General features: G+C 36.0%; 1 protein-coding gene across 1 annotated transcript in view; it reads left to right on the plus strand.

The window, feature by feature from the left end:
• Positions 1-13,679, plus strand: part of ptprsa (protein tyrosine phosphatase receptor type Sa) — a 319,426-nt gene that overhangs the window by 47,394 nt on the left and 258,353 nt on the right. Inside the window, exon 2 of the mRNA XM_066696343.1 lies at positions 12,771-12,839. The gene's annotated coding sequence lies outside the window, so the exon portion shown is untranslated. The remainder of the gene's footprint in view (positions 1-12,770; positions 12,840-13,679) is intronic.

Here is a 13,679-nt window from a genome sequence, read left to right on the forward strand (position 1 = left end):
CAGAGGCAGAGCCCAGCACAGCAGAATTATATTAGAATAATAAGTTAAAATGAAAATAGACTAAAATACATTATTTGAAAGGGACAGCTGCCCACTTTCCAGTTCTATGGTCAGTAGCCAGTCATTTTAATGAGAGATTTTTGAAGGAGATATAAAGCAACGTAGAACAAAGCAGTACTCACATACAAGCATTTTCTCAAGAGGTTAACGGCACACAGAGGCCTATCGGTGGTTTTGTTATGAGTTTTTAGCACTTCCCACTGCATGCAGCAATGTCCCAGAGTCCCTTTGGGAGCTATTTTTGACTTGAAAAATAAGTCAGTTTCCAGACAGTGCCTTTTAAGACAAATGCTGCATTTTCGAACAATACACACAAGAGAAAACCTCTAGCTGGCAACTCAGATATTAAGCTACTGGAGTAATAAGCTGTAAAGTTTAGAACATCTTTCAATTCCTGTCGCAGCACTTTATGGGAATTTGCAGAGTGTTAAAAATGGAAGTAGAACTTTCCAAAAATAAAATGTTTCAAATATCAATTACAGTTGGGAGTAATTCTGGCAGACGCGACATGTTAATCTGAGATAGGGCTGTCACCTCTCCCCATTATTAAAAGGGATGATTTGATACAGCTCTGCTTTAGTAATCCACTTCCAAACCACAATGATTTGAGTTTCCGTTGTCAATATGCTTAGTGGTTGTACATTTTTAATAGTAGAGAATGAAGATTGCCCCTTTTCGACCAACCTGATTGAAAACCCACAGGCTGAAAGGTTATTTTGGTGTTAATAACATGTTGGGGGAAAAAATGTTTGAAAGAATATCCCCTTTGCTCTCAATCTAGAAGCTGTTGCACCAGCATATGTTGTTTAGTATATCTCTCACAGTTATTAAAATCAGCATAAAATCATTAAGTGAAAAGAATTGCCTCCGAACAGCCCATGGACATGAATTGTTAGGATGCGAGAAACTGAGAATACTTTGAACTGAGTCCTAAACCTATTATGGGTTGATTTAGTAGAATTTGTAGAGTATTGTAGAAACTTGTGGACCATATTTCACAAATTAAAAGAAGAACTTGAGTACTAAATTGGCCCTCAAACCATTTCTCCTAATCTCACATAACCAACTTCCTTGATGCTGGAGAACTCACTGTTTTTTTAATTTTAGAAAAAGGTTTTTTCTAGTCTGTAAATACTGTTAATACGCATAATCATCTAAACAGTTTATTTTCTCATACTGTTATTATTGCTATTTACAGAGGAGCAAAAGCAATGATCTGGTACTGTATTTTATTAAATTTGCCATCAAAGCCGCCAGTGATCCTCTCTCGGTTGGGATGTGGCTGGTGGCAGAGCGCTATCATGCAGCTCATCCTTAATGAGAGCGGATTAGAAGGGATGATCCCAGATTTATAAACGCTGGGTCCAGAGCGGGGGAGGTCAAAGGGAGCTTGGAATTTTGTGGCACAAATCCTGCACTAGCAGATAATAGTAATAATAAACTAAATTACTTCTTCCTCTTTTTTTCAGTATATCTTTTAGTCCCGTTTATTTTTTTAATGATTTTATTAACCTTGGGGATTACCACCTTTGCAGGGATTAAATTTAGGGATCTGATCATCTGAACTCTAGTTTTCTGAATTTGCCACCCCAATTTTTGCCACGATGTTTAGCATTTTTAGTTAAACATAGATAAATACAATAAACTCATACTGTTATAAAGGTAGAGGCCTTGCATACAATTTGGTATAGGTCTCCAGGGAGATGAAAGACCTTCAGTGATTACTGTCAGTGATCACAATACTGCAACAGTCTCTATAAGAAATGTGCTGACGGTTCATAGTTTACACTTTCATAACTCTTCTAAAACTCTACAAATCATTCATAAGATGGCAGGGACTCATCTTTGTTGGAATGGAGGAATGCAGCTTATTAGAGGTTACTTACCATTTTCCAATACAAGTTAAAGATAAGGCTTGCACAAACGTATTACCACCCATCCACGCACAGGGATGATCTTTTCAATTCAATTAATTCTTAATTGTATTACATGAAGACATTAGTATCCATAAATTAGAGCTAACCAGCAACATTATGAGATAGCACAGGTTTAGAAAGGAAGGATCTTGTCCAACAAACTATGTTTCGATTTTCCCATGAATGGTGTGTTATTAAAATTAAAGTTGTAAGGCTCTAACTAATAGCAACATTGCAAAATATTTTGTGCTACCAAGTAACATAGCAAATCAAAAGTGGATCTATTTAAACAACTTAAAAGAGTAATAGACTGTTGGAAAAATAAAAAATAAAACAAATTGGTAAAGGAGAACTGAAACAGACTACATAGTTGCTTTTCCATGTAATTATAGCTACTTTTTAATTATTACTTATTTTACATTTTATACCTCTTAATTTTGATCAGACCAATCAAATGATGATATGTTTGATGGTTAGTTTGAGTGGCAATACAGGAAAACATATAGCAGAATGTTGCCAGTAGTATAAAGACCCCTGCTAAAAGATACATACTGTTCTCCAAGCAGAAGATTTATCAGATGGGAGACAGTACCTCCAAATCATAAACTGATCCCAGAACACCACCCTCTTTTAATAAGAGATGTTTAGTATTCACACTGTGAACAAGAAACTGATTTTATAGCCCTTGCAAGTATGAAAATGACTTCTGCTGCATAATACCGCTAAGAGAAGACATGTTTTATTTGTCCTGTGCTCAGATGCTTTCATTGGACATTTTAATTGAAAAGTCTATGTGTGGTTTGTGCTAGTGTTGTTTAGGGCTAGAATCAGATGTATTTCAGTATTAATGGGTGAGATTGTAGTGTTATAAGGTCTCTGGATCTATAAACCTTCTGCATGCAGCCACATGGACCATACCCTTAACTTAACTTAACTTAAGTCTTAAGAACAGTGGTCTCCACTTTGGAGAACCCTGCTCAATATGTTTTATAATGTACTGAGTAGGACCCAAGCATATAATATAATCGAATATAATCAAACTCATTTGTTACTCATTTGTTTGTCTGTTCTGTTACCAAGAACTGTCAGGAACGATTGGAAAAGTGTAAGCCCTCTAATGAAGTTGTTGGCTTGCTGTGCTTGTATATGATCTATGGCTCTGTTACCGTTCACAAACAGCAACTGGCTTAGTGAAAGGACCTGTTTTTCCTTATAGGTATATCATTTGAAAATAGTGTCATTCACTTAGTTCAACCATCCTTGCCGTCTGGGTCTAAGGAGATCAGGCTAGTCATATCTAAAATTACCTTTTTATTATTATTTTCATTTAATTATTTTTCTACCACCGTCTGGATACTCACTGAGCTGGAGGTGGAGTAACTCCAAGAGAAAGTTTTTTAATTGAATATCTTGAGACTCATTTGCTAGGAAACGTAATGCAACAACACAGGCTGACAGACGCTGGTGTAATTATTATTCGGCTTCACTGAGAGCTGGGTAATAATGGGCACTGCTACGCTTATCTACACAGAACAGGCCTACTAATGAAGCTCAAGACTAAGTGCCTGTAACTTGAGTACACAGTCTTCCGTAATTTAAGAAGAAGTAGAACATAAGAACATAAGATAGTTGACAAACAGTAGGAGGCCATTTGGCCACTTGCTTATTGATCCTTGTCTGTTCTGTTCAATCACATCTGCTTTTCATATTCAGTTCTGCCTTATACAAGTAGAACAAGCAAATAGATTAAAGAAAATAGATAGCGAAAGAAAATATGGAACAGGGCTACAAAAACCCTTTTGAGCTGCCTTGTGTCAGTCTATCTTCTTAATGGCCATGATAGGAAACTTACTAGTGAGGGATTAACAAAAAATATCCATCACCAGTAAAACTTGCTAATCATAAACCTCCTTGGAACAATCCTTGACATTTCCTCTTGCCATCTTTGAAATACTTATTTCTACATGCAAGAGCCGACTCTAGTCACACCTCCTCACCTGCCACAAAAGTTGGTTGTGGTGTATCAATTTACATTAAACAAGGAAACCAACTAAACCTCTCTTCTTCTAGCTGAAACAAATTGGTATTGCTACAACCTGTCGCATGCTTCAATACCTGGCTAGTTCATGTCTCCGGGCTGTAATTACAGTCTACAGAGTGGACGCTGAGAGTGCTTTTTTGTATTATTTCTTATTGAGGCCTAGGACACAAATTAACAAACTATACAGAATGAAGTGGCCAGGGAGGTTTTACTCCTACTTCCCAAGGTCAGCATTTTTTATAAGTATGATTTTTAATCTTAAAAAAAACAAATAATAACTGACCTTCAGAAGAAAATGGATTGTTGGCAGGAGGAGTCAACTTTAATTTTATTTTTTTTAATTTCTAAAAGCTGAAGTAATGTTAAAGAAATTATATATATATATATATATATATATATATATATATATATATATGTGTATAAATGAAAGTTGCTGTTGTCTCTCAACAATGAGGACCAAAGTGTCAGTGCCAGTAAAGCAGGCCATTGTAAGGATGAACAATCAGAATAAATCAATCAGAGACATGGCCAAAAGATTAGGTGTGTCTAAATCAACTGTTACGTACATTGTTAAGAAGTAAGAACGCACTGGTAAGCTCAGCCACAGCAAACAACCTAGTAGACCATGGAAGACCACTGTAGTGGACAACTGAAGAATGCTTTCAATTGTGAAGAAAAAACCCTTTTCAACTGTCAAACAGATCAATGTAGGCATTGTAGGATGCCATTGCAGGATGTAGGCATAGATGTGTCAAAGAGTACCATAAAGAGAAGACTACACCAACATAACCTCAGAGGGTTCACAACAAGATGCAAACCACTGGTTAGCCACAATAACAGAACGGCCAGGTTACAGTTTGCTAAAAAGTACATAAAAAACCTGTAGACTTCTGGAACTAAGTCTTATGGACAGATGAGATGAAGATTAACCTGTACCAGAGTGATGGAACAGGAAAGAGTGTAGAAAGAAAGGAACCGCTCATGATCCAAATCATACCACCTCATCTGTGAAACATGGAAGAGGTAATGTTATGGTGTGGGCATGTATGGTTGCCACTGGAACTGTCTCACTTGTCATTATTGATGATGTGACTGCTGATGGCAGCAGCAGGATGAATTATGAAGTGTACACAAATATCTTATCTGATCAGATCCAACAAAATGCTTCAAAACTCAGTGGACAGCGCTTCACTTTGCAGTAGGACGATTACCCCAAATATACTGCTAAAGCAACCAAGGAGCCAAGTCACCTGACCTGAAACTTGCTGAAGACAAGACTGAAGGCAAGAATGCCCTGTAACAAACAGGAACTGAAGACAGCTGCAGTACAGGCCTGGCAGATCATCACCAGGGAATATACCCAGCATCTGGTGATGTCTATGGGTAGGAGACTTCAGACAGTCATCGAATGCAAAGGATTTGCAACCAAGTACAAAATACTGTATGATGGCTTTAATATTGTTAATTTGTCCAATTACTTTTGATCCCCTAACATTTGGGGGAGCTATGTATAAAAAGGGCTGTAATTCCTACACGGTTCACAGTTTATGGATGTAAATACCCTGAAATTAAAGCTGACAGTCTGCACTTTAACCTCAAAATCAATGTGCTGGAGTACAGAGACAAAACAACAAAAAATACTTATGGACTGTAGTGTATATACAGTCTCTTGATTTCATAATGCCATGCACACAGTCAAGGCCCCCATTGCCAGAAGCAGCAAAGCAACCCTACAATAATCACTTAACCAACTGCATGTTTGACTGTAGGGAAGGTGTTCTTTTCTTTTTATTATTTTATTATTATTTTTATTTCTTGGCAGATGCCCTTATCCAGGGCAACTTACAACATAAGTGCAAACAAAGTGCAAAAAATACAGAGAAGTACAAGGCATCAATCATTACAAATTCAACTTAGCTAAAATATAGCAATTCAAAATAATTTTACAAATTCCAATTTACAATTTACACAAGTACAGTAAGAGACTTCCTACATCCTGGACGGTGAAAGCTAAGTGCTGTCAAGATGTAGGGTTACAGACGAGGGCTACGGGAAAGGGAGCAAGGAGGAAAACAATCAAGAACGCGAGGAGCATAATAAGCTGAAGTGCTATCTAGCCGGGATAGAGGACTAATATTACAAGTGCTGTCGGAAGAGATGCGTCTTGAGTAAGTGCCGGAATGAGGTCAAGGACTCTGCTGTTTTGACTTCTTTGAAGGGTTCATTTTGTTTTCTGTAACATAGAGATGGTGTGCTTTACCAAGAAGCTTTAATATGGTCTCATCTGTCCACAGGACATTCTCCCCGAAGGATTTTGGCATGCTCCGGTTTTTTATGGCAAATTGCAGGTGGGCTTTCTTATGTCTCTCTTTCAGCAGTGGGGTCCTCCTGGGTCTCCTACCATATAACGGATGGAATGGATGGTGTGAGATTAATCTGTCGTACCTTGTGTCTGAAGGTCAGATCGAATCTGTGTGGCAGATGATTGAGATGCTTTCTCCAACTTTCGAACAATCCTTTGCTGCCATCTTCCATCAAGTTTTCTCTTGTGAACACGTCCAGGGAGGTTGGCTACAGTGGCATGGGCTTTAAACTTCTTGATAAGATTACATACAGTGGAAACAGGAACATCAAGGTCTCTGGAGATGGACTTGTAGCCTTGAGATTGTCCATATGGTCGCATGTCTGACCTCAGACAGTTCTCTGTTTTTCTTTCTTTTGCTCATTGCATGCACAAAACTAGAGAATTAGTCATTTTCAAACTGATTCAATGAGTGATTTGTATACTGCAGGCACCTGCAACTCACCACAGATGAGTTTAAAGTAAACGAGAATCCAATGCTTGAAATCTAATTATTTCTAAGTACTTCTAGAAGGTGCCAATAATATTGTCCGAGCCACTTTAGGATTTCTTTGTGGAATAAGCTAAGATTTAGTAAATTATTCAATTTGTTTTGTTTTGCTCAACTGCAAACCAAAGACATACATATGTGGATACCAAAAGATTTTAAAATTTCAAGTTTTCTGGAAGAAATGGTCCATTATTATTATTATTTATAGTGCCTGATGACAGGAACAGCATCAATCCACTCATTAACTGCCTAGTAAGTATTATAATTTGGATGAATGACAATTATTTGAAATTAAATTAAGACAAAACAGAAATTTTCATTATATATTCTGGTGTAAAAAGACAATAAGTTATTTGAAAACTTTGACATTTTGCCTCACAGATTAAGTCTGAAGTGAAGTTACATTTGACCCTAATCTGAGTTTTAAAAAACACATTGACAAGGTTACCAAGACCTTTCCATCTTAGAAATATTGCCAGAGTTACCTCACATTGGAGGACGTGAAAAAATTGATTCATGCTTTTATTTTTTCACAGTTAAATGAATGTAATGCTCTGTTCACTGGACAAGAAAACTTTAACAAAATGGATCAGCCAGAGTGCTAATGAAAAGAAAAAAAAAAGAACATATTACCCCTGTACTAGCATCCTTACATTGGCTACCTGTGCTAATATTGGTGTGTCAGGCTCTTAATGATATGGCACCTTTATATTTTTCAGATTATGTCATTTTATGTACCAAATCACACACTCAGATCTGCCAGTGCGGGCTTACTAAATGTTCCAAAAATGAAATACAAGAAGTATGGTGAAGTAGCCTTTAATTATTATGCTCTGATGATTTGGAACAAAATACCATCTAAAATAGGACAGGCAACCTTTGTGAACAGTTTTAATAAACAGCTCAAACATACCTTTATAGTCTTGATTTTTCTGTTTGTTTGATTTAAGTAGTCCAATTGTTTTATTGTATTTATTTGTATCTATTCATTATTTTCTAAAGTAGAATTTTTGTATTGTCTATCATTTCTATATATGTTATCATTTTTATAATTTCTATATGTTAAACCCTTTGAGCTGCATCTTATATGAAAGGTGCTATACCAGGGGTCTCAAACTCAATCCCTAGAGGGCCGTGTTTATGCTGGTTTTTGATCCAACAGGGTCCTCAATTACTTAATTGGTCTAATTGTTTAATTAGCTAGATACATTTAAACACCTATCCAGGCCCCAGGATATTTTATAAGCAACTGTACCTCAAATCAAATGCAGTTTTAGACCACCAGCTGTAAAATACCTCACAATATATTTTTTAAATATGTCAAATTTAATACTTTATTAGACAAATTGTCAGCATCATACACACGGCCCTCCATAAACTGAGTTTGAGTCCCCTGTGCTATACAAATAAAATTTATATATACGTAATACGTCGGGGTTAGGGACCAAAGTAGCAAGACCACCCCCCATCTTCCCCCTTAAGAATACATCTAAAAACTGGGGGATAGGGACTAAGTGTGTAATATAACATATTGATGGGCGCCGTGTCCTTACATCATTTTACTTATTTATAATTTAAACTGGATTTGTGACATTTTTAAGTAATGACTCACTCTGAAAAGCATTTTAGCGTAAAAGGACATTTGTAAATGTAATTTGTGCACAATAGGTGTGATTGGAGAAGGTGTTGGGAGAGGATTAGGAGGAGGAGGAACAGGATGGAGATGCATCTGCTAAGACGGCGGTGCAAGCACGAGTTTCGAGTTATTATTATTACTAATTAATTAGCGTACGCCCAGGGTGACTTACATTTTACACAAGCACCACAACTGTGCAGTAGTACAATCAAACGCATATATCTTTGAAGGAGTTTTAACTGTTTTGGGTCTCAACCACTTTTCGTTTCCCAGAAAGGAATGAGAAAGAAGAGAAGGATGAAAGGAGATGAGAGAGCATCAGAGTGGACGAGGCCCTATTGTAAAAGGATAACACAACAAATGCATTGTTTTGAAGTTTGTCACTATGACTGTTAAGACTACTTTTATGACATAGTAAGTGCCCTTGTTTGGAAGGCATCTTCCTTGTTTCAGAAGACTACTGTGTAAGTGTGGAGCTGATGTAGGTGCACACTCTACTGCTTTGCTATTTTCAGGCCTGGGCAGTGAGGAGACTTTCCATATTTACAGAAAGGCTTTTGTGATTAACATACAGAACAATAATATCAGGATACATACTGCAGTTCATGTTTTCAAACTCCTTTAAGCCATACCTAATTTGATTTGAGTTAACATTGTAAAAAGTTAAAACTGTCAAAACCGACACCCGTGAACAATGCTTCCACCTCTCAGTGAGCAGCACACTGTGTTACCAAGCATGGCTGGTTTGATTTGAATATGGTGTGAATTACATGGTTTATGAAACTTCTAAAAATACAGATGGATTTTAAATGCAGAAAACAGAAATACCTCGACTTATAGACTGATGTTTTGTTCTGATTTGTTTTGTTGCAGGCCGAGAATATTTTCACCATAAAACTCTTTTTAAGACGGGAAATTAAAGTTTATTGCCAAAATAGATGCTTGCATTCATGATGTGATGGGTTTTATCACTGAATTATGGCCACCAAACCTGAACTGTCTGAGAAAAACAGAAATACATACAATAAATGGAATCCGTGGGAAAAAATGTCCAGATCTCTTTGGCATCCTTGACCTTGCAATGTAATGCATGTGATTCATTATAATTAGTTTGTGTGATTGGACTAAGTGATATCCGTGTAATCCAAATGTCCTGATTAAATTAGATACTCAGTAATGCTGCTCAGCTCAGGTTATAGCTGTAGCCTTTCACTTAAGACTTACCATCTCCAAATCTACCACACAGCATGATGGTTTACCATCTGTCTCAAAAGTGATTAAAACTTTTCTGCAGTATGTTGCAGGCTGATTTGCATACTGTTTGCAGACATCTAATTGCTAATTGTTTTTTCTTATTTATGGAGAAAGTCAAATTCCATTTCATTCATTTTGTCTGTGAAAGCCTCTCAAGTGTTAACAACTCTGAAAATATGTGCTTCTCTTTATAACAGTTGTGTTTATTCCAGTGCGTGTTGCATTTTCTCCCTTTTACTTTTTTCTTAGTAACTTGGCTCTATGATCAGTCAGTTTGGTCTAACGTGTTCAATTTGTGTGCAATGTCTCTAGTATTGAACAATACAACCTGTTAGATTTGTCTGTAGAAACTCTTATTTAAAGGTTTCTAAGATCTGTATCCAGTTTGTATTGTTGTGTTTTAACCGGTACCTAGCTCACGTTGTTTTGACAATATATATATATATATATATATATATATATATATATATATCAAAAAACACAATTAGCCACAAAATATCTTAGTATTAAGTAGATTATTTTGAGTACTAAAATGGGCTCATCAGACAAAACTGGACGCAATACCACATTTTCTGGTATGCTAGCTTTTAGTTATTGTAAAAGAGGAAATATTCTATATTCTCTGTATGCAGTGAATTACCAGATACTTCTCTTTACCTCTGTAATCTTGTATTTATCTAGTAATCCCTGTTGAACAGTACCCAATTATTGGACTCAGTACATCTGGCCACAGGACTGCGCTGTGAAGAGACCCTATGTGTGTCGAATATATCAAACAGCTTTCCCTCACCAAGCTCTAGTGTTCATTTGTCTGGGAGCACTCAAAGCCTGCTTCTGCCCTTTCGCCGCATGTGGTTCAGAAACCGTTCTGATTGGCTAAACCCAAATTAAAGCAGCCTGTCACAATGAGGGATGTTGGCTGGTTGTTGTGGAAATGGTGCCCCTGGAGTCTTCCCGGGTCTGCCTGTGGGCTTTGGCCAAAGAACAGGCAGCAGAGAGATGAGCCCAGGAAAAACCTCATTGAGAAGCCATTAAACCTGGGCTGTTCATTGCATTGTGTGTGTGTGTGCGTGTTTGTGTGTGTGTGTGTGTGTGTTTTATGTTGTTGTTTTTTGTTTGATCCATTAATATACAGTCATTTTAGTAAAGGAAACTATATTCTAGTATAGTATATTATAGTAATATAGTATTTTGGTGTGTGCAATCTGTAGCTCTTGTTGGTTTTCTGTCAATATAATTTTGTCCAAAATAACATCTTTTCAGTTTTTCTTGTTTTCTTCATTCCATAGGAAGGGCAATATATAGAGAAATATCAATAGAGAAATACATTCTGACAACAACAGTAATGGATTTTTCATTATTCAGGATGGGATGTGTGTGTTTGTGTGTGTAACACTTTAACAGAAAGCAGCTCAATATGCCCTCCTTTAACAAGGACAAATGTAACAGCTAAATAAATGCATCCTGTCTTTATTATCAAATTTTAATGAACAACCTTTCACAAAATAGCAGTGCACATATAATCCATAGAGCAACTGGATAGAAAAATTGGCGTTCATTGTACCTCAAAAAGGTCACAGAAATATTTCCATGATTGTTTTAATTCTGAATGTCCTTGATATTGTGAAATTATGTGTGTATATATATATATATATATATATATATATGGCAATTCAAACATGTATTGATTGATTGATTGATTGGCAGATGCCCTTATCCAGGATACAAGAGAACTGTTATATAATTATTCAATTTTTGCAGTCTGTGTATATTTTGGTGGTATTCCTATATTGAAGAGAAAGACAAAAGGCATTAAATTAACTAAATGGAAAATGGAAAAACTAAACATTTGTCTGTTCAAAGAAAATATGATTCAATATTTGCAAGGAATCTGCTAAAATAAGGCATACCAAACAAAGTAAAACAGTTATATATTTTGACAATTTATATTGCTTCTAATACTGTATTTACCTGCTAAGTTGAACATTATATTTCTTTGTGTTGTGGAGAACACAAAATATATTTTAAGAGACATAAGGATAGTCTGTTTGGGGACAGATCGCAGAAATCTTAGACAGTTCTTTAAGGTTTGTTAAATTCTGATTGTTCAGTTTAAATTGACTCTGGTGAAAGTAATGTGTACAAGTTTACTCAATATGTTTTGTTTAATACCATTGCTGGGTAGACATTGCTTTAGGGGAGATTATGCATTTAATCAATGGCTCAAAAATGCTGTGTATTAACAACACATTGAGTGTTCTTGTTATCTCATGTGTACTGTATTAACATAAAAAACTAAATGTTGCTAAATATTTGTTTTCAATACTTGGTTTACATTTCTCTGAGATAGCAATCATGCGTAATAGCAGAAAATGCAATATTTTGTAATGTATATACACTGCTATAAAGGGATGGTATGTTTGTCTTCCATGAGGAAAGAAGTGTTAACAATGGTATCTTAACATTTTTAATTATGGAATTCATACATCATACCTGCACTAAGTAAGACTGTCCCTCATTAGACATTAGACTAGGGTTCCCAAAGGGGTGTAGTAGGGAAGCTCGGAATTCTTTGGGGACTCACTTTTGAGTTGTAATTGGAGGATGATCCCTGGTGGGGACTTCACCAGGAGGTTCTTGCCTCTTATGTGCAGTAACAATGTTGAAATATAAGTCAGATTTTAATTTAGTCTTTGAGCTTAAATGTAGCAAAGACCTAATAGGAGTTTGGGGGTATCTGAATGATGTTTGCAATAATAATGTTATACAATGTGTTTTGAAATTGTGTACATTAGTCATAACACTGAGAACAAAATCAGGCTGTGAAATGAAACAGAGTTACATTCTACACAGAAGATAGAATGTGTTTATTTTACCAGATTTTAAATCAATAATCACCTTATGGAGTAAGATGGGCCAAAAAGTCCTCATGTGTTTTAAATGTTGCAGTGGAAGTTCATTGTTTGATCCCTTAATTGATTTAGCCTTTTATTTTCTATTTTTTCATAAAGGTATACTCAATTGACTGCCGAAGATAAAAAAGGATATGAAGCTACGGGTTTTTTGAAAACTGCAAGCCGGTAAGACTTGGAATTCTCTTGCCACTGCAATGTTACATAACTCGAGCATTAATTAAACATAGATGTCATTATTTGTTAGCGAGTACAGCCTAAATCCAGCTGAAAATGGTGAACTCTCAACGCAATTTTTCATTGTATTAGTGTGAATACCTGTGACACTTTATTTATTTAGAAACACATTTGTAATTTGAGAAAGATGTTATTTTGATTGAGAATGAACATGATTCAAGTGTGTGAATACTTTGTGATACCTTGTTCTGCTGGTATAGCCTACATTATAGTTCTGTAAGGTATGGATCCATGTACTCAAGAAGAAATCCATATTCTACCGGTCACAGAAGCATAAAGCTTTAAATTTGAACAGGTACCAGACATCTGCAGCGAACTAAACAAATACTTTAAAGTGGTAAAGGCAATTAACTTATTAATACTTCAATAACAATACTGGTATTGGTCAAGTATGAGTGTGGACCCACTGTATTTAACGGTTGTAATAGTTCCTCAGATCAAATTGATGTAAAGGATGCTATTTTATAGGTAATCCCAACCAATTTTTATCTCTGATGTAATTATTCCAGTATCCAAAGTGCCTTAGGGCAAAGAATAACTATTGAACAGCTGCTTGAAGTGTGTTCAGTGAGATTATAGCCCTTTCACTGTGCATCGCTTCATTTACTGTCTATCTATCTATTGATCTATCAATCTATATATCTATCTATCTATAAACACTACCATGCAAAATTCTTAGACACATTCAGGAGTTACAATACATAGATGTAATGAGCAACAATATCTTCCACTACTATTATACCAACTTTGACTATTATTAATACAGCTTAG

This window comes from Amia ocellicauda, chromosome 22 (assembly GCF_036373705.1).
Source record: "Amia ocellicauda isolate fAmiCal2 chromosome 22, fAmiCal2.hap1, whole genome shotgun sequence".
Taxonomy (NCBI): domain Eukaryota; kingdom Metazoa; phylum Chordata; class Actinopteri; order Amiiformes; family Amiidae; genus Amia; species Amia ocellicauda.